Source organism: Schistocerca nitens, chromosome 2 (assembly GCF_023898315.1).
Source record: "Schistocerca nitens isolate TAMUIC-IGC-003100 chromosome 2, iqSchNite1.1, whole genome shotgun sequence".
Lineage (NCBI taxonomy): Eukaryota > Metazoa > Arthropoda > Insecta > Orthoptera > Acrididae > Schistocerca > Schistocerca nitens.
Window position 1 is genome coordinate 204,574,774 of NC_064615.1, and position 22,821 is coordinate 204,597,594.

General features: G+C 44.5%; 1 protein-coding gene and 1 pseudogene across 1 annotated transcript in view; one reads left to right on the forward strand and one right to left on the reverse strand.

Moving 5' to 3' along the window:
• LOC126235908 (uncharacterized) overlaps positions 1 to 22,821 on the forward strand; it is a 634,203-nt gene that overhangs the window by 90,582 nt on the left and 520,800 nt on the right. The gene's annotated exons all lie outside the window — the stretch shown is intronic.
• LOC126237824 (5S ribosomal RNA) lies at positions 6,712 to 6,829 on the reverse strand (annotated as a pseudogene).

Here is a 22,821-nt window from a genome sequence, read left to right on the forward strand (position 1 = left end):
GCCGGCTGCTAAGCCCGTGGCAGACGCATGCCGGTCGTGGTAGAGTGACAGAACACGAGTCCTGCCCGCTGGAGCGTGTAGCCGGGCCAGGCGAACTCCTGCCAAGGTCACGCCGCACTGGTGTCCGGCGGGTTGCCGGCCCACAGGCGCTCTGCACGTGCCAGCTCACATACTGAGTAACTCGAGCATCGCTGACGTTTGCCACCCAGCGGCGTAATAGGGTAATCGCCGTCCGCGACTAACTTTACTTCACCCTGTCTCCCATCCCGTACTCACAACTCTCCATTTGTTGATCATTTATTATTTTCTTCGTCCGTCTTAAACTTACTGCATTTTAAGTGGCTTTTTCCTCGAACGCATACTTAATTTGTTTACAAATCGTATGGGTCATTCCTTAATCATAGTACACATATTAGGTTTCTACGTTTTACAATTTTTTTTTTAAATTTGACGTAAAGTTCACTGTTGTTGAGGTCTTCAGGTCTGAGACTGGTTTGACGCAGCTCTCCATGCTACTCTATCCTGTGCAAGCTTCTTCATCTCCCAGTACCTACTGCAACCTACATCCTTCTGAATCTGCTTAGTGTATGCATCTCTTGGTCTCCCCCTACGATTTTTACCCTCCACGCTGCCCTCCAATACTAAATTGGTGATCCCTTGATGCCTCAGAACATGTCCTACCAACCGATCCCTTCTTCTGGTCAAGTTGTGCCACAAACTCCTCCCCAATCCTATTCAGTACCTCCTCATTAGTTATGTGATCTACCCATCTAATCTTCAGCATTCTTCTGTAGCACCACATTTCGAAAGCTTCTATTCTCTTCTTGTCCAAACTATTTATCGTCCATGTTTCACTTCCATACATGGCTACACTCCATACAAATACTTCCAGAAAAGACTTCCTGACACTTAAATCTATACTCGATGTTAACAAATGTCTCTTCTTCAGAAACGCTTTCCTTGCCATTGCCAGTCTACATTTTATATCCCCTCTTCACTTACAGCTTTTATTCCTCTTTCTTCATGTGTCGAACTCAACAGCTTTTCCACCCAGTTGTTAGCGAGGCAACATTCGGAAAAAAAAAAAAAAAAACAGAATGAATGTGCCATGAAGTCTCATTTCAGCGCACACTCTGCTGCAGAGTGAAAACTTTTTACTGGAAAGAGACGCCCAGGCTGTGGCTAGGTCACGTCTGCGCAATGTCCTTTCTTCCGTAAGTGCTAGTCCCAAAAGTTCCGCACGGAAACTTCTGTGAATTTCGAAGGTAGGAGATGAGGAACAGGCGGAAGTAAAGCTGAGAGGCCGGGTCGAGACTGATTCTTGGGTACCTCAGTCAGTAGAGCACTCGTCCCCAGAAGGCAAACGTGCCACGTTTGAGTACCGGTCCGGAACACATTCCATGCGCCATAGAAGTTTCGAAGAAACTTGTTTGCAGTTTACCCTTCGCAGTTTTCTGGCCTTTAGGAACCCACGTTTTGTTTCAATGCATCTGCTTTGTCTGCACTTCCTGTCACTTACGCAAAACTTCCCCAAAATAGTCTTCCTAGCTGTATTTCTTAGTTTCACCTGCTTCGCACTCTGTTCTGTGTTTTCTTCGTTCATTTGTTTTTGTGTAGATTGTGCCTTCTGTTAACCTTGCGAATGATATAATTTTGTAAGTACATTCAATCAGTGCTGAAGTTTTACTGCATGAAGATCAAAAATGCCTTGACAAACTTTTTTCTTTTATATTTTGCGTGGAATGTTGGCGAGATAAAGTTTCGAAAGGTTTGAAATTGTGTGTCTAGATTGTAGGAAGTCGCAAAGTGCTCTCATTCTCAAATAATCGGTGAACGTAGTCTGGGTAATTTACGCGTCATGAGCTACACTGAATAACATGTAATTTTATTTAGTCATTTTTATGCAGTTCCATTGTTGTCGATTTAGTTTCAGAAACAATTGCGCGCATAGTTCAAACCTAATCCGTAGTCATTTTTGTTCCTCTCCCTAGTAGAATGTATAATAGGCATAACCGACATTTTATGAAGCCTACTTTTCGACAGACTCACTTCTGTGATAGCTTCCGCCATAACTAGCTTCTGCATTAGATTTAATTACGCTTCATTACGGCATTATAGTCATTGAGTCGACTAATTAGAATAGGCCTAAATATTGAGAAATATTTCATGATAAAGTTCTACATTCTTACTAGTTGTGTAGTTGCGCGGAAGGCGTTCTAAGGTGATATAATTGTGAATTAATTAAAGAATCTATAGAATGAACTTACTTATAACTGTGAATTATTTACTGATTCTTTTCAATGAAGTATTTGTGAAATATTAATAGCATTTAGTAGTCGAATTATATCGGGTGATGCTGAGGGTATGAGATTAGGAAATGAGGCGCTTAAAGTAGTAAATGAGTTTTGCTATTTGGGGAGCAAAATAAATAATGATGGTCGAAGTAGAGAGGATATAAAATGTAGACTGGCAATGGCAAGGAAAGCGTTTCTGAAGAAGAGAAAATTGTTAACATCGAATATAGATTTAAGTGTCAGGAAGTCGTTTCTGAGAATATTTGTATGGAGTGTAGCCATGCATGGAAGTGAAACGTGGACGATAAATAGTTTAGACAAAAATAGAATAGAAGCTTACGAAATGTGGTGCTACAGAAGAATGCTGAAGATTAGATGGGTAGATCACATAACTAATGAATAGGTATTGAACAGAATTGGGGAGAAGAGGAGTTTGTGGCACAACTTGACTAGAAGAAGGGATCGGTTGGCAGGACATGTTCTGAGGCATCAAGGGATCACCAATTTAGTATTGGAGGGCAGCGTGGAGGGTAAAAATCGTAGAGGGAGACCAAAAGATGAATACACTACACAGATTCAGAAGGATGTATGTTGAAGTACTGGGAGATGAAGAAGCTAGCACAGGATAGAGTAGCATGGAGAGCTGCATCAGACCAGGCTCTGGACTGAAGACGACGACAACAACAACAACAACAACAACAACAACAATAGAAATTCAACCGCGGTTAGTTGAACATATATGAGCAAGTTTTCTGATTTCTGGAAGCCTAGAATTCGTACTGGTTATTAAGACTAGTCTTTATTTTGCTGATCGATAAACACAATATGCGTCGAACATGAACATTCAGATTATTCAAATGAAAGCCTACAATTATTAGAATATTTTCTAAGCCATTTGTCACCACACAAGACGGGCGTTGTTGCGTTGAATACTGGCTCTCCGAAACAAAGCATAGTCTTGACTACTCTCATGGTGGTCAAAATTTTATAATAGTACCAGGCAGTCGCCAGTATAACTGCCTCAAGACATACACACACTGTCTAACTTTAACACTTGATTTGTTTTTTAAATCTTTAACATAATGTTGTAACTCTTAATGAGTGAATTATATTGCTACACCAAGAAGAAATACAGATGATCAACGGGTATTCATTGGACAAATATATTATACTAGAACTGACATGTGATTACATTTCACGCAATTTGGGTGCGTAGATCCTGAGAAAACAGTACTCAGAACAATCACCTGTGGCCGTAATAACGGCCTTAATCCGCTTAGGCATTGACTCAAACAGAGCTTGGATGGCGTGTGCAAGTACAGCTGCCCATGCAGCTTCAACACGATACCTTAGTTCATCAAGAGTAGTGACCGGCGTATTGTGACGAGCCAGTTGCTCGACCAGCATTGACCAGAGGTTTCCAATTGGTGAGAGATCTGGAGAATGTGCTGGCCAGGGCAGCAGTCGAACATTTTCTTTATCCAGAAAGGCCCGTACAGGACCTGCAACATGCGGTCCTGCATTATCCTGCTAAAATGTAGGGTTTCGCAGGGATCGAATGAAGGGTACAGCCACGGGTCGTAAGATATCTGAAATGTAACGTCCACCGTTCAAAGTGCCGTCAATTCGAACAAGAGGTGACCGAGACGTGTAACCAATGGCACCCCATACCATCAAGCCGGGTGATACGCCAGTATGGCGACGACGAATACACGCGTCCAATGTGAGTTCACCGCGACGTCGCCAAACACGTATGCGACCATCATGATGCTGCAAACAGAACCTGGATTCATCCGAAAAAATGACATTTTGCCATTCGTGCACCCAGGTTCGTCGTTGACTACACCATCGCAGGCGCTCCTGTGTGTGACGCGGGTCAAGGATAACCGCAGCCATGGTCTCAGAGTTGATAGTCCATGCCGCTGCGAACGTCGTCGAACTGTTCGTGCAGAGGCCGGCCGGGGTGGCCAAGCGGTTGTAGGCGCTTCAGTCTGGAACCGCGCGACCGCTACGGCCGCAGGTTCGAATGCTGCCTCGGGCATGGATGTGTGTGATGTCCTTAGCTTAGGTAGGTTTAAGTAGTTCTAAGTTCTAGCGGACTGTTGACCTCAGATGTTAAGTACCATAGTGCTCAGAGCCATGTTCGTGCAGATGCTTGTTGTCTCGCAAACGCCCCCGTGTGTTGACTCAGCGATCGAGACGTGGCTGCACGACCCGTTGCAGCCATCCGGATAAGATGCCTGTCATCTCGACTGCTAGTGATACGAGGCCGTTGGGATCCAGCACGAGGTTCCGTATTACCCTCCTGAACCCACCGATTCCATATTCTGCTAACAGTTATTGGATCTCACCAACGCGAGCAGCAATGTCGCGATACGATAAACCGCAATCGCGATAGGCTACAATCAGACCTTTATCAAAGTCGGAAACGTAATGGTACGCATTTCTCCTTACCCGAGGCATCACAACAACTTTTCACCAGGCAACGCCGGTCAACTGGGTTTGCGTATGAGAAATCGGTTGGAAACTTGCCTCATGTCAGCACGTTGTAGGTGTCGCCAGCGGCGCCAACCTTGCGTGAATGCTCTGAAAAGCTAATCATTTGCATATCACAGCATCTTCTTCCTGTAGGTTAAATTTCGCGTCTGTAGCACGTCATCTTCGTGGTGTAGCAATTTTAATGGCCAGTAGTGTATTAAATTTTTAGATTCGGTCAATAATTATGAAATACAGAAAACCAAATTTTTGTTGCCCCTGGAAGCAATTGCATAGGCAACCTGCAACGGGAAGTAGGTGCCGGTCTTAGCCGTTTCATAATTAACCGCTTGATAATGATTTAAGGTTTAATATGTAGTTGTTAAATTATAATTAATAGTGCAATCGTTGTCGAACACCTTGTCGTTTAAAAAAATAATCAGTGTCACCGCAGTACCATAAATAGATTTGTGCAGAATATTTCTTTCCTTTCGAAGTGAGGAGCGCAGCGCAAGCTCTTGCCTATTTTTCACGAGGATGGTTTTCGTAAATAAATTCTGGCTGTCACCTGCATCGTTCGTACGGTAAATCCGCGGCTGTGACGTTAGCCCTTGCCTGCCCCACTTAACTAGCTTTTTCTAATCGCCAGCGGAGCCGACACGTTGAACTCTGACCTGAAGTTTTGCCTGTGGCGTATTTCTGCCGCGCACGCTTGCTGTGTCCGCGTCGGTTGACCATCTTTGGCGGCCGGCGGACAGCCGCAGACAGACACCGCCACTTCCCGTTACTGGATGGCGCCGGCTCTGCCCCCGCGGTCGGCGCCTTCCATAGTCGCCGTGCCGCGTCACACGTATCCACTGCGTCAGCAGACAGCTGCCGAAATAGACGGGGCCGTCTAATCATAGCTGCGTAAACTGCTAGCTGTCCTAGCAGGTCCTGCCAGCTTATCAACACACACAACATTTAAGAGCATGTTACGTGGCAGCGCACATGTGCGAGGTTGTATTTCCACTCCGATAACGTCTTCATCGACTGAAATTTATTCCCCAGTCTTCATTAATTGCTTTAGATTTCGTATCCCGGACGTTGTGGCAGAGCGGTTCTAGGCGCTTCAGTCCGGAACCGCGCTGCTGCTACGGTCGCAGGTTCGAATCCTGCCTTGGGCATGGATGTGTGTAATTTCCTTGGGTTAGGTTTAAGTAGTTCCAAGTCTAGGGTTCAAATGGCTTTGAGCACTATGGGACTCAACATTTGAGGTCATCAGTCCCCTAGAACTTAGAACTACTGAAACCTAACTAACCTAAGAACATCACACACATTGAAGCCCGAGGCAGTATTCGAACCTGCGACCGTAGCGGTCGCGCCGTTCCGAACTGTAGCGCCTAGAACCGCTCGGCCACTCTGGCCGGCCAAGTCTAGGGCAGTGATGACCTCCTATGTTAAGTCCCATAGTGTTTAGAGCGATTTAAACCTATTTTTTAGATTTCATATTTTGAGATATGCCCAATCCTCCTGGAAACTACCTGCTCACAAAGTCACAGCCGACTTGCTCTCCGAAAGTCCTTGTCTACCCCAAAGGACGTCCGTTTGACCAGTCACCTTTATCACGATTTTTAACTTTCGTTGTTCTCAGTTCGTATGCCTTGTGTGATTATGCTTACGGGTTTAGTATGGAAGTGTGAGCTTCCATCCACGGTAAGTCATGTCGCCACTACGAACCTTACTCGTATCCCATATAAAGCACTCCGTCTTCAGGCCACGAGTTGCCTACCGGGTCCATCCGACCGCCGTGTCATCCTTAGTGGAGGAAGCGGATAGGAGGGGCGTGGTGTCAGCACACCGCTCTCCCTGTCGTTATGACGGTATTCTTGACCGAAGTCGCTACTATGCGGTCGAGTAGCTCCTCAATTGGCATCACGAGGCTGAGTACACCCCGAAAAAATGGAAACAGCGCATGGCGGCCTGGATGGTCACCCATCCAAGTGCCGACCACGCCCGACAGCGCTTAACTTCGGTGATCTCACGGGAACCGGTGTATGCACTGCGGCAAGGCCGTTGCCCGTGTCCCATATAGAGAACCAAAGTAGACGGGACCGAAATTTGGCGGTGTTCAAAACAAATATCGCCGTATTGTCGAATAATGTCCTCATAGAAGACTGTGAGGGGCTTACTTCAAACAAGTCTGTGTGGAGTTTCGGATGACGCTCTGAATCAGGCGAAGAAAACACGACACGAAGAGATTTACATTTCTAAAATATATGTAAAAAGAGTTAGGTGAGCTGCACCTGTTACTTAAATGCAAGAACAGTAGGGAACGAAGAAGACATTATAGAACCACCAGGGTCAAATCAAGCAGAAATCGGAAAGAACTAGAATCGCGGCAAGAAGTTAATCTTCCAGAGGCGGTACTATGAATGACGGTAGCAGTTTTCTTTTAATAACTTTGGCGATAAGACCTAGTTTTTACTGAAAAGCAGGAAGGGGGTCTCCAAAGAATAAACAAAACCCTCAAATAATGTATCAAACAACTTTCTGAAACATGTACTATTCATGCAGACTTTGAAAGATAAAAAAATGAAAATCTGTCATCTGGGTTTTTCATTCTAACCTCTCGAAAGGAAACATACTGAGGTGACAAAAGTCATGAGATACTTTCTGATATCGTGTCGGACCTAATTTTGCCCTGCTTAGTGCAGCAACTCGACGTGACATGGACTCAACAGATCGTTGGAAGTCCCCTGCAGAAATGTCGAGCATGCTGCCTCTACAGGCGTCCACACTTGCGAAGGATTTTGTGAACGAAGTGACCTCTCCATTATGTCCCATAAACGTTCCATGGGATTCATGTCGGGCGTTCTGGGTGGCCGAATCTTTCACTCGAATTGTCCAGAATGTTCTTCAGACCAATCGCGAACAATTGTAGACCTGTTACCTGGCACATTGTCATGCAAAAAAATTATTCTCTGTCTTTCTATTATTTGTCTTCAACCCTTACTTTACCGTCTGAACATCACAGAAGAAATACTCGTTCTTTATAGTGCCATTAAATAGAGCTACCGTGTTTTCTAAATCATTTTCTGTGTGGTCAAGATAGATGTCTCTTATTTACTAAGGGATTATATCATAAAATTAAATTACATATACAAATGTACATATTAACACACAAGAAACTTAAGTTTGTCTTTACAACTGAATATCCAGTCCTTCAGTCCAGCGCACTGCATCTGGAGCTGCTAGCAGGAAGTCCTCTTCAGCACCGTGATAGGCTCGAAACCTGCATTCTCTGACAATGTGGTGAACAGTCTGGTATGGAGCCCAGCAGTCACAGGCTGGATCAGGCAGCTTCTTCCACTTAAAGAGAGCATCTCTGCATCGGCCAGATTCTGTTGAGAGTAGTCCAGGTTTGCGTGGTAGGTCGAATCCACTTGGAAGTGTAGCACCTGAGAAGATGTTATGCAGGCGCAGATCTGTCACTGCTTCCCACCGACCTTTCCATTCTTCGACAGGTTTGAAATCCTTAGCAACCATGTCAGCAGCATCGCACAGAGCTGGATGGCTTGAATTCAGTCGCTACGCACGTGTAGGTCAGAATTCCTGCAGATCTTGTGGAATTCTCTCATAAGCTCTCCTGCAAACCTTGCAGAACTAGCCCTCCTGAAAGAAAGGATACAGCGGAGACATGGCTTAGCCACAGCCTGGGGGACGTTTCCTTTCTTTCAGGAGTGCTAGTTCTGCAAGGTTTGCAGGAGAGCTTCTGTAAAGTTTGGAGGGTAGGAGACGAGATACTGGCAGAAGTAAAACTGAGTACCGGGCGTGAGTCGTGCTTCGGTAGCTCAGATGGTAGAGCACTTGCCCGCGAAAGGCAAAGGTCCCGAGTTCGAGTCTCGGGCACACAGTTTTAATCTGCCAGGAAGTTTCATATCAGCGCACACTCCGCTGCAGAGTGAAAATCTCATTCTGTAGTAGATCTGATTGCGCCAGTTATTATGCGCATTGTCGTATTCAGCTGGGCGTCAACAAGCCTTGTATGATGACTGTTCATCCAAACAGGTGCACAATACTCTGCACTTGAGTACATGGGCCCAGAGCTGAAGATCGCAGGGTGGTTGCTGAGGATCCCCAGGTAGTTCCGCATAGCTTATGGAGGATGTTGTTTCGAGTCCGCAAGTCCGCAGCTCGTGGTCTCGAGGTCGTGTACTCGCTTCCCGAGCACGGGGTCCAGGGTTCGATTCTCGGCGGGGTCAGGGATTTTCACCTGCCCGAGATGACTGGGTGTTTGTGTTGTCCTCATCATTTCATCATCATTCACGTACGTGGCAAGATTGGACTGAGAAAATGTTGGGGATTTGTACGGGCGCTGATGACCGCGCAGTTGAGCGCCCCACGATCCAATCATCACCACATCGAGTCCTCAACTTTTGAGCTAATTTAAGAAGGTGTTGTTTGAAGCATAGTGTACGGCCCAGGATGACACCAAGATATTTTGGGTTCCAATTATGACGAAGAATTCTGCCTCTGAAACTTACTTCCAGTTTTACGTTCGCCAGCCAATTATTTAAATGGAAGCAACACAGTTCTGTTTTACTCACATTGGGTTGGAGTCTCCAGATTTTGAAGTAATTATCTAGTGCAGACAAGTCATTGGAATCTCTTCTGTTTTCTTCATTTCCTGGTGTCGTGCGGCTAGAGCCAGGTCATCGGCATAGTAGTATTTTCTGGACGAAGTGTCAGGTAGATCAGGCACCCTACACGTGCCTCTTGGGTGGTGCTAACTGAGCAACAGTGATTACAAAAAAAAGGTTCAAATGGCTCTGAGCACTATGGGACTTAACATCTGAGGTCATCAGTCCGCCGGCCGGGGTGGCTGAGCGGTTCTAGGCGCTACAGTCTGGAACTGCGCGACCGCTACGGTCGCAGGTTCGAATCCTGCCTCGGGCATGGATGTGTGTGATGTCCTTAGGTTGGTTAGATTTAAGTAATTCTAAGTTCTAGGGGACTGATGACCTTAGAAGTTAAGTCCCATGGTGCTCAGAGCCATTTGAACCCCATTTTTTTGTCATCAGTCCCCTATAACTTAGAATTACTTGAACCTAACTAACCTAAGGACATCACACACATCCATGCCCGAGGCAGGATTCGAACCTGCGACCGTAGCGATCGCGCGGGTACAGACTGAAGCGCCTAGAACTGCTCGGCCACTGCGGCCGGCAGTGATTACATTCAGCCAGACTATTCATAGGATCTCCTGGCAATGACATATCAACTAAGTAGCAGAAACAGTTCTTTTCAGAGGTCATTAATATGAAACATTACTAAGGGAAGTCAGCCCATATAATTTGTAGAACCTGTCGAACAAGAAGCTGACTCAGTGGATAATGTCTGGAGGCAGCAATTTAAAGATATTATTCCAGACAGTTGAACAGCAGCCCTAACTGTTGTATATCGGATACGGAGAAGGTTATGACGAGACTCAGACGAGACGAGACAGTTACCGCATACACGATGTCGTTTCGGGACCGCTTTGCGATATCAATCAACCGCTGCGGGCCCGTGACGGAGCGTTCACCGGCACCCGATGGCGGAGTCAGTGCCCGCAGCCGCATTCAGCAGGCGTGGCCCCTGCAGTGAGCAGCAATTTCACAGGCATTACGGCCGGCCGCCGCTGACAATGGCGACGACAATGGTCACGCGGATGCCTGCGCTCTTAGCTCCTCCCAGCGTCACCGGCAGCGACGGCGGCGGCGGCTGCGGCTGCGGCCATCCACTTCCGCGGAGCCGCTGCGAACTGCGCGCGCTGATGTCGAGGCGTGCAACACGGCGTCTGAGACTCGGAAGGCTGGAAACGAGTCGCTACAGCGGTAACGATGACACTGAACAGGTGGAGTGGGTTTCACGTCGGGGTCTTCAGCGCACGTACTACGTTATTAAAATGTAAAACTCGTATCAATCCTAAGGCTGGTTTGAACGTCGCACTACTTCGTTCTGCTTGGACGCAGGTCCTACTGGATGCCGTACGCCCTTGCTTTTCTCGGACTTTTCTACTAACATAGCCAGCCAGTTGAAAGACAGGCTACAGTTTAAACTAGACTAGCGGTGCGATTTTCACATTAATTAACACCTTTTTAAAATAATTGAAAAGCCACGATCGCTTCAGTATCGTTTACTAGATGACCGGTTTCAGCACTCTGAAGGTGCCATCTTCGGATCTGAAACGTGGATTAACATTTATAAAACCATATGGACATCATGGCACATGAGGCAGACCATCTGATAAAGATCATTGTCACAACCAATAAAAAATAATTAAAAAAATTGCTGTCATGGTCGTTCTTTCCATAAAATATAAAACACCGGTGTTAGACGCAGTGGTAGTTTCATCTGGCGACTTCGGTTTTATATTTTATGGAAAGAACGACCACGAGAGCAGTTTTTTATTATTTTTTATTCGTTGTGACAATGATGTTTATCAGATGTTCTGCCTCATGTGCCATGATGTCCATATGGTTTTATAAATGTTAATCCACGTTTCAGATCCGATGATGGCACATTCAAAGTACTGAAACTGGTCATCTAGTAAACGACATTGAAGCGATCGTGGCTTTTCAATTATTTTAAAAAAACAGAGTGATCGCTCCACGACACACCATGTGTTCACTGCATAACACTTTTTTTTTTTTTTTTTTAAAAAAAAAAGCTGTCGGTCTTCTCATTGGTTCGCCGTTAGCCGGTATCAATTCCTCTCTTGTGCCAACTCCCTCGTGTCAGAGTAGCGCTTGCAGCTTACGTCCTCATTTATCTGTCGGTTGCATTACAACGTCTGAATTCCCGTACAGATTTTATCTTTTGCTTCTCCTTCTAGTACAGTGGTTCCCAAGCTGAGGGTAGTTATTCCGTGAGGGGCAAAATGAAACTTTCTGAGGGGTAAAACTAAACTGTTCGATTTCGTTTGCCACGAAACTAAATTATTTTCGAAAAGTCATTATTATTATCACAATCTTGTGAGACTCTAAGCCGGCCGAGGTGGCCGTGCGGTTCTAGGCGCTACAGTCTGGAACTGCGCGACCGCTCCGGTCGCAGGTTCGAATCCTGCCTCAGGCATGGATGTGTGTGATGTCCTTACGTTAGTTAGGCTTAAGTAGTTCTATGTTCTAGGAGACTGATGACCTCAGAAGTTAAGTCCCTTAGTGCTCATAGCCATTTGAACCATTTTTGAGACTCTAATATTAATTATATAAGTTACCAATAATTACTTTTTCTCAAAGAATGGTTCAAATGGCTCTGAGCACTATGGAACTTAACATCTGAGGTCATCAGTCCCCTAGAACACACAACTACTTAAACCTGACTAACCTAAGGACGTCACACAGATCCATGCCCGAGGCAGGATTCGAACCTGCGACCGTAGCAACAGCGCGGTTCCCGACTGAAGCGCCTAGAACCGCTCGGCCACAGCGGTCGGCAATGCAGAGACATGAGAAAATGAAGACTTAAATTTTATGGGAGCATTAAAAGAATGGCACGCACTAGGTTAACAAAACAAATAGTAGACTTCTACAGAAACAGAAGTGAAGCCAAAACTGAGCCAGTTAAATGGATCGTTGCGATTAAGGAGGATCTCAAAGCAGCCGATGTAACTCAGGCAGACGTTACAGATGGAAAAACATTCAGGTAAAAGATATTTGCCTGGAAAGTTGGTCGGAGGTAAATTAGAAAACGGAATGGAACACCGTGGTCTTATGAAAGAAAGAGACTTCATTCTGAAAGGATGAAACAAATTTGGACAGAAAAGAAGACCGACCGTCAAAAGTGACATTGATGGATTGTAATTCGCGTGGTCCTACCGGGCCCATACGTGAATAATAATAATAATAATAATAATCAGTATGCTTTAAATTGCATACCTCAAGTGTTTTGAGCATTTGTTCGTCTTGGATACTGTGAAACCCATCTCTGTCATTGCAAGCCCTCTGGTTTCCATATTTTTGAAGGAGACAGTACGGACCCAAAAAGCCCAACAAATGTGGTCTCAAAGATTCGTACCTTAAAAGCTATAGGCACTTGTACAGTAGAGGTGTTTCACAGCAGCATACATGAACAAGGTTCAAATGGTTCAAATGGCTCCGAGCACTATGGGACTTAACATCTGTGGTCATCAGTCCCCTAGAACACAGAACTACTTAAACCTGACTAACCTAAGGACGTCACACAGATCCATGCCCGAGGCAGGATTCGAACCTGCGACCGTAGCAGTCGCGCGGTTCCGGACCGAAGCGCCTAGAACCGCTAGACCACCACGGCCGGCACGTGAACAAGGGTCCGTGGCCCTTAAGGTATGAATCTTTGAGCCTATATTCGCTGGATACTTTTTTTCTTATTTTGGTCCATACTACCTTGCCCAAAAGTATGGAAACCAAAGAGCTTGCACTGGGGACCATGTTTCACAGTAGCTCATAGCCCTTAGGGTACGCATTTTAGAGCCCATGTTTACTAAACCGTTTTTGTAGTTTTATTCCATTCTGAGACTTCGGAAAATTGACTACCCTGCACTGTTACCAACAGCGCTGCTTCCACCGTCGGAGGTGTGTGTGTGTGTGTGTGTGTGTGTGTGTGTGTGTGTGTGTGTGTGTGTGTGTGTGTGAAATCTTATGTGACTTAACTGCTAAGGCCATCAGTCCCTGAGCTTACACACTACTTAACCTAAATTATCCTAAGGACAAACACACACACCCATGCCCGAGGGAGGACTCGAACCTCCGCCGGGACCAGCCGCACAGTCCATGACTGCAGCGCCGAGACCGCTCGGCTAATCCCGCGCGGCACTGTCGGAGGTATCATAACGATTTTCGTTCATAACTTTCGACTCGCTCGTTTCCGGACCACGATCGGTTACCTCAGCTCATAAGAGATTTTAGAATCTGTACAACGTACGTTTACCCTCCTCCATCATCCCTGACAGTTCGAAACATCATAACGGAATAACTCTTAGCAAAGAGTGGTCACAAGTTTGTTTCATCCATGCGAGAAAGACAGGATGACACTGGAAAACCTGAACACGCAGGCGCTTGAAGACAGATGTCAACTCTCCGCACTTAAATTTTTTTTAATAACTGGCATAAGTGAGAAATCAAGGAATATAATACAGCCGTAAAGACCTAGAAGTTAAGAATATTCGAATTTCAGAACGTGAGACACATTTAAGTAAGCAAGTTTCCCGCCTTCATAAGCGAATGGAATGTAAGGAAACCTTAATTAGTAGTACAACTAATCGGTGCTATGCGTTTCACAGTGGTGTGCAATGGATGTACACGTAGATCCTGTGAGGGGTACCGCAGTAGTTAGCACACTGGACTCGCATTCGGGAGGACTTCGGTTCAGACACGCGTACGGCCATCCTGACTAAGGTTTCCCGTGGTTTCCTTAAACCACTTAAGGCAAATGCCTGGGTGGTTCCTTCGAAAAGGCTCGGCTGCTCTCCTTCCCCTTCGTTCCCTAATCTACATCTACATGTACATTTATACTCCGCAAGCCACCCTACGGTGTGTGGCGGAGGGCATTTTAGGTGCCACTGTCATTACCTCCCTTTCCTATTCCACTCGCGAATGGTTCGCGGGAAGAACGACTGCCGGAAAGCCTCCGTGCGCGCTCGAATCTCTCTAATGTTACATTCGTCATCTCCTCGGGAGGTATAAGTAGAGGAAAGCAATATATTCGATACCTCATCCAGAAACGCACCCTTTCGAAACCTGGACAGCAAGCTAGACCGCGATGCAGAGCGCCTCTCTTGCAGAGTCTGCCACTTGAGTTTGCTAAACATCTCCGTAACGCTATCACGCTTACCAAATAACCCTGTGACGAAACGCGCCGCTCTTCTTTGGATCTTCTCTATCTCCTCTGTCAACCCGACCTGGTACGGATTCCACACTGATGAGCAATACTCAAGTATAGGTCGAACGAGTATTTCGTAAGCCACCTCCTTTGTTGATGGACTACATTTTCTAAGGACTCTCCCAATGAATCTCAACCTGGCACCCGCCTTACAAACAATTTTACATGATCATTCCACTTCAAATCGTTCCATACGCATACTCCCAGATATTTTACAGAAGTAACTACTACCAGTGTTTGTTCCGCTATCATATAATCATACAGTAAAGGATGCTTCTTTCTATGTATTCGCAAATACATTACATTTGTCTATGTTAAGGATCAGTTGCCACTCCCTGCACCAAGTGCCTATCCGCTGCAGATGTTCCTGCATTTCGCTGCAATTTTCTAATGCTGCAACTTCCCCGTATACCACAGCATCATCCGCGAAAAGCCGCATGGAACTTCCGACACTATCTACTAGGTCATTTATATATGTGCTCCGTCTCTAATGACCTCGTTGCCGACGGGACGTTTAAACACGAATTTCCTCGTCCTCCCCCTCGCCCCTCCCCCTCCCCCTCGCCCCTCCCCCTCCCCCTCCTCCTCTTGTGAGGGTGGGTGAGCCGTGCCTGGATGGCTCAGCCGGCAGCCACGAGGAGGTCGAGGTGTCGGGTTTGAACCCTGGTCCGGCGCATTGTTTTGATCTCCTAAACACTTAGGTTCCGGCTGTATCGTCCGCGTGGTTTCCTAACGACAGCCTCCTGGAGACGCGGCCGGCTATCTGCGTGACCCTGCCGCGGCGCCAAGTCGGTGGGCCCCCATGTTTGGCGGCGCCGGTATCTCAGTGGGGCAAGGCGGCGGGCCGCGCCGGGCCTCCATTAGCGAGTCTGCGTGCTGCGCGCACGCTATCTATCGCCTCTGCCGAGTCTCCTCCACCCCGGCCATCCTTGCCGGCTTATCTGGAGGAAGTCGGTCGCTATCCGGTGGGGAATACGTGCCACCGTAACCGGCCGGCTGACCGTATGACGCCGAAGGACTCTCGCTGCAAGATAACTCCCAACTCAATTATCTCCGCACGGCGCGCGGTGACACTTCACGCTGTTTCCGAGAAAGTGGCGTGGCGACAGTCAGTCTCTTCGGTCATACTTCCGTGGACTGCAGGAGGAAATGAGATGGTCATTGCAGTCATAATCTCCTCCCCCCCCCCTCTCTCTCTCTCTCTCTCTCTCTCTCTCTCTCTCTCTCTCTCTCTCTAAAATGGTTCAAATGGCTCTAAGCACTATGGGACTTAACATCTGAGGTCATCAGTCACCTAGACTTAAAACTACTTAAACCTAACTAACCTAAGGACATCACATACATTCATGCCCGAGGCAGAATTCGAACCTGCGACCGTAGCAGCAGCGCCGTTCAGGACTGAAGTGCCTAGAACCGCTCGGTCACAGCGGCCGGCTCTCTCTCTCTCTCTCTCTCTCTCTCTCTCTCTCTCTCTCTCTCTCTCTCTACTTGAAGTACAGCGCACAAAAATCAATCACCCACCCAAAGCAGTTCTTCTTGATACCCTCAAAAATTCTCGACAAAATCGACTTTAAAATTCTGCGAGCGACTTTAATTCAGTAAAGGTAGGGTAATTTCGCCTGTCAGTAGCGATCGAGTCTGGTAATCGGTGTTGCGAGTCCCGTTCCAGTCATTTTTTCTTTCCTTCTTCTGTATTCACCTCGAACATGTACATCCTTTGAATATAGAACTTATCAAACATACGATAATTGCCGGCCCGAGTGGCTGAGCGGTTCTAGGCGCTACAGTTTGGAACCGTGCAACCGCTAAGGTCGCAGGTTCGAACCCTGCCTCGTGCACGGGTGTGTGTGATGTCCTTAGGTTTGTTAGGTTTAAGTAGTTCTAGGGGACTGATGACCTCAGAAGTTAAGTCTCATAGTGCTCAGAGCCATTTGAACCATTTTGAACCATTCAGGAGTACATCTATGCACCGGACCGGTCCCGTCGTTGAGTGGTGTTTGTGTGGACCCTAGGACACGTCGGCATCCCAGGCAACGAACTTGCCGACAGGCTGACCAAACAGGCTACGCGGAACCGCTTCTGGAGATGGGCGTCTCTGAACCTGACCTGCGTTCTGACTTACGCCTTGGTTTTTCCGGCTTTGGGAGACGGAATGGCAGAACAGTACGCACAACAAACTGCGTGTCATTAAGGAGACTACGAATGTGTGGAAGTCTTCCATGCGGGCCTCTCGCAGGGAATCAGTTGTACTGGCTTCGCATTGGCCACGCTTGGGCAACCCACGGTTACCTCTTGCACCGTGAAGACCCGCGTGATTGTCGGTGCGGCGCCCGGTTGACAGTGGCCCATATTCTGGTACACTGTCCAACTTTGACTGCCCAGCGACGAAATCTTTGGTTACCGGACTCGTTGCCGCTAATTTTATCTGGCAACGACTCATCGGCTGATTTAGTTTTACATTTTATTCGTGAGGGTGGGTTTTATCATTTGATCTAAATTTTAGCGCATGTCCTTTGTCCTTCTATGTCCTCCACCCTAGTTCTTCTAGGATGGAGGTTTTAATGTGTTGCAGAGAGGCTGGCTTCTCCTTTTTATTCTCATGGTCAGCCAGTCATGGTAACCTGCTATGTTGTTTTAATCTCTTCATTCCGTTTCTTGCGTTTCTGTGGTTTTCTTGTCCCCTTTTGTCCATTTACATGTCTGTTGCCCTTCATCGTTCATGTGATTTTCCCGTTCATTGCGTTTTGAGTTGTCAGTCTCGTTTGTTTTATTCTCACACTTGGAGCATCGTTGTATTCGGAACAAGGGACTGATGACCTCGTGGTTTGGTCCCTTCCCCCTTTTTTGTACCAACCAACCAACCATTATGAAGAATAATTTCCAGGCATGAAGATTTTTTTTTTAAAAAGAAAATTTCATGATGATGTCCATCTACTGTTTTGCTAATGGCGCTTATGCTGTGCTACTGTACATTTCGAAGTCAGAGATTTATCATCAGGACTTCAGTTGTACAGTTTCACTGCGGCGTCAACATGTACTACCTGTTTGAGCTACAATGCGTCCTTAACTGCAGTTTAAATAGTTGTGGTCGAATATGTACGTAACTGAAGATAAATATTTGCAGATTTTTGTTAAAACTTGTATTATACCTGCAGATATTGTTGATTTCCTTTGTATATGACAATATTCGCAGATATACTATGGCTGGTAGAAATCGACCTTGGGGAACAGTTTCGGTTTCGGCGATAAGCGACTTAGAAGACAGGCTAAAGAAAGGGAAAACTTGAACCATAGCATTTACTTTGCCATTGTTCTCTGGAATGCATTCTTCGAAATTCTGAAGACAGCGGGGATTGAATAGAATGAATGAAAGCCGATCTACGAGTTCTAAAGAAAACTATTACGAGAGTCAAAGCAAATGAAAGAGAAGCAATAGTTGAGAAGGGCGTGAAACTTATCCTGAAGTTTGAGTCTGTACATTGCGCACCCGTGGACTAGGGCCACCAGCTAACAAACCACCCTTCTTCCGTTTTACCGATTCGATACCCTCAACGGTTATTCATTCGCAGTTGCGAGAAGACGTGCATCAATGGTCAATGGATACGTCGCCACTACGTGGGTTTTCACTCGCTGATGTCGAGGGCGACCGCCAGTCTTCGAGAGGACTTTCTGGTGCGACGGTAATGGGTTAAAACAGAACTTCCTGTTTTTGGTAGACGTAACTGGTATCCACAGACTTCTCTCTTTAATAACGCGATCCCTTCGTTCATCAATCGAAGACCGCTAAGCAACCGGTCAAAGATGCAAGTCACACTAATTTTCGTCTTGGACCAGTTGCGGATCTGGTTTCCATTTTGCAGTTTTTCAGAGTTTTTTACCTTATCCTACTCTTCAAATTTTCCACCTTGACAAATGGCTCTGAGCACTATGGGACGTAACATCTGAGGTCATCAGTCCCCTACACTTAGAACTACTGAAACCTAACTAACCTAAGGACATCACACACATCCATGCCCGAGGCAGGATTAGAACCTGCGACCGCAGCGGTCGCGAGGTTCCAAACTGAAGCGCCTACAACCGTTCTACCACTTCGGCCGGCGCCGCCTTAACACACCATACTAGGTCCAACAAAAGAGACTGCTGCTAAACACCAGCAGTTCAACTGTAAATCTCCGATTCCTTACAGAAACGAACAGCTTCAAACGTCTGATTTCTTTACAGATGAGTTAACGTGTTAAAACATTTGATGTTGCGCAAGTGAGCGAGGACAGGTTTAGAAAAGGACTGAATTTATGTTTAGAGTTTTGTTGCAGGTCGCTAAGTGCTCTCTTTATCAAACACAGGGTGAATACACACTGGGTAATATGCGCTCCGTTCTAATCAAAAGCTAGCTTCTCATGCATCTAAATGTTTATGACGCCAATCTGCTGACCTATGTGCAGAACAGTGATTCAGTCTTGCTGGTATATTTGGTGCTATATAAGGATGCTGTGTGCGAAATGTGCTGCGAAAGTAGTAAAGAAGTAATAAATTACAACGTGATGGCTAATGCGAGAGTTCTACTACATGAACAGCGCGGGAATGTAGTGAGCAATAAACTTGTTTCACGAGTTTGCTTGCATGGGCATCCTCCGCAGCAAGCACAGATATATCCGTTTTGTAAATAAAAAACCGCCTTCTCTTGTCGCACTGTAGTTTTTCTCTCAGACTCGCCCCCCCCCCCCCCCCTCTCTCTCTCTCTCTCTCTCTCTCTCTCTCTCTCTCTCACACACACACACACACACACACACACACACACACACACACACACACACACACAGAGAGAGAGAGAGAGAGAGAGAGAGAGAGAGAGAGAGAGAGAGAGAGTTTTGTATTTTGTATTTTTTAGTTGTAAACATAACAGAAATGAATGCACGTTAGTTTTGAACATATGCTTCGTTTCGTTGGCAATATGTACGTAAGCAAATCAAAGAGGATGAGATACATAGTAAACTCAATGTAGTTACATCTTGAAATCACAGTTTTCGGTCCATTATCTATAACTAGTGACAGAAGACTAATAGTTCATCACAACAATGAGGGCAAACAAGATGAAAAGTAGTGAGAAGAAAAAAGCTCGGAATATAAAAATATGCTTCTGTTTCGTAAATAGAGCTGTAGTGCGACCCCCAGGATGTAACTGGATGTGAGGAAACGTAGATGCCAAATAAAAAAGGCAAAGAACTGTAATAAATACTTACTTAAATGGAAAAAAAACGAGAAGCGAACTGTTTTATAATGTACAAACAACACATATCAAAACAAAACTGTGCCATTCTAAATCCTGCTGATGATGCCTTAAAGTGAAAAAAGGCGAAATGCGTCTAGGAGAAATAAAATACATTGCAGAAAGAGATATTTTTTATGTACAAAACAAACTTGTTCCCTTTCGTTACTTTTTGTATTTGTGTGTGTGGGGGGGGGGGGGAGGGGGGGGGGTGTGCTAGCCGTAAAAAGTTTCGAAAAGGTTTGAAATAATATGTAAAGTTTTTTGGAAGCCGTAAAGTACTCTCATTCTCAAATACTGGATGAATGTAGTCTGGGGAATTTGCACAAAAGTTAAGTTGTTCCTGGACGTGCACGTAGTTACTAACTATAATGCTTGTCTTATTATACTAAATCTTTAAATAAGATCGTACTTCTTAACGAGTAGATTATGATAGCATTTAAAATTCTGTCGGTAATAATGAAAATATTGAAAATCATGTTTTCGTTGCCCCTGGAAGACGTTCAGTAGTATAGATTTCCATTGACGTGGCTATTACGGTTTGTAACACGACTTGCACAGATGCGGAAGCATTTTTCAAGAATGTACATAATTGGCCAAGGTATTATTTAGCGTGCATTAAGGTTTTCGGAATATTTAATCGTGTCCTCATAATTTTTTTAGCTGTGTTTTGGCTGCTATTGCAAATGAGCTTCATCGGGATTGTGTAAATGTTAACACTCTAAACAGTGCCCGAAACGTTAGACTACGTAAAGACACGATAAGATCCCGTAAAAGTTGTATTGAAGATGACAGTATCCACGGGACTCTCTTCTCGCGTAGGATTATCTGCTGCGAGGGGTCTTGTCTTTCGCCTGACTGATGTAATAACTGTCAGCTCATTTAATGAGCAAACACTAAGTTTTATATCACACACACACACTCACTGTTATGTGACGTTTTCTATTTTCCCAAAAATTCCCCTTCACCCGTTCGAAATCGGATGTGAAATGTGTTTTTGACTCATTCACTAATAGCCCTGATAAATCAGCGGTTGTGAGGCAACTTGTCGTTAAGAGTTATCTGGCGTAGACGACTCTGTCGCATCGTGAGAGAGCCAAATATATACTGACCGATGATTAAAAGAGTTCAAGGTCCCAGCGAACGGTTTGTAAATCACCTTCGCTTCCAATGGCGACGTAATTTCCGTTTTTCCTGGTCGCCTGCGATAGGCCGACGGCCTCGGAAAATTTTTGTCTGTGCAGACTGCATATCGAATACATTCGCCTTGAACAACATAACACTGGGAGGGCATCGCCCCATGAAAATTCCCCTCTGAATACTATCGCTAGTCACGGCTTTATTGATGGCCGTTAAGTTCATCAATTTAAAAGTACTCAGGTCCCTTCGCTTTTGTCACTAATACGTCAGACGCAAGACTATGTTGACGAAATTGCACGAAATGATGTTTCAGGTGCTTTGGTAAGATTTTATCTCGCACCTAATTCTTTAATTTTTTTTTTACTTTTTTTATTATATAGCTAGTATCAATACCAAATATGTTTCAGCAATAACGTTCAGAATACGGTATTAATTTCTAAATCTGTCGTAATTGTCTGCGTAAATAATTGGCATACGTAAAACGTTAAAAAAAAACGCGTCTACAAAATTTTAGAGTATTTGGAGAAGACAAAAAGAAACATGATTTTTATTTGACAATGTCGCTGATGAACCGTTTCCTCACTATTGTTCTATGAAAGTTTTACTCTATTGGTGGTCAGAGACGGTGTTGAAACTGCCGTATGATGAATATTGTTCTATTGACGTAACTGACCTACGGATTTCTTTTTGTACAAGGAAGTGAAGTATTTTGTGTACGAGGCAGCGATGGACATATCCTAAATATAGAACTGATCATAATAGGATTGTAATTACTGTTGCACCTCAGACTGATATTTGACTTCAAGGTAAAACATATCCTATAAAGGGAGTCGCCGTAACTAAAAATAAAATTAATGTCCCAATTAATTAGGTACATATGTACATAAAAGATCCGTAATAAATTCCTCGTCCCACATGTAGATAAATGCAAATAAAAAAATACAGATGCTCCATTTCCGTGTAATGTTGGAATAATTCAACATCTGTTTACATCTCATCAGATATGAAGTACACTACAAAATGCTGTTTCGATATTTGAAGTATAATGTATTCCTACAAACAGTTCAGTTACAACTTGAGTTACTAAACATAACCCTAATAGAGATCCAAAATTTCATCAAAATAAAATATTTGTTGGTAAATCAGTTAAGGAGCTATTAATAATTTTAATTAAATAATGTCTTCATTGTAAGGCTTTATTTATTAATAAAATTATCTCATTTTATGAATAGGTCCTTGATTAATAGTAATGATTTTGACTACTGTTAACTGTGCAAGAAATAGATAAGTTATTATTGTTATTGTAGTAATAAATGTTGGATTATTATATAGTTTTTCTAAAGATATTGTTATTTCTTGATAATTGATTGAGTTATTAATGTTTATAGTCTGAGTGTTTTTAAAGAAATTATGAATATGTCTATAGTGGTTAGTGTAAATATAACGATGATTTATAGTATTAAAGTAAAAATTTTGGTAATTGACTTCGGTTTGAATATTTCATATGATGCAATTCCTGTAATATAAATAAATAAAACTAATATACCACCAAGAAATGTAAAAAATAAAATATATATGATAGTAACTTTCTATTACAAACCAATGAGAAATGTTTGTAAAATAATAAAATGTGTAATTGATATTGGATGTCTTAGTTTAATAAAATTAATATTTATTAGGTTTGATTATAATACAATTATTGTTTTAATCATTTCAAGGATTAGTTTCATAAAATATCGGTTTTGTGCATCGAGGATGGGA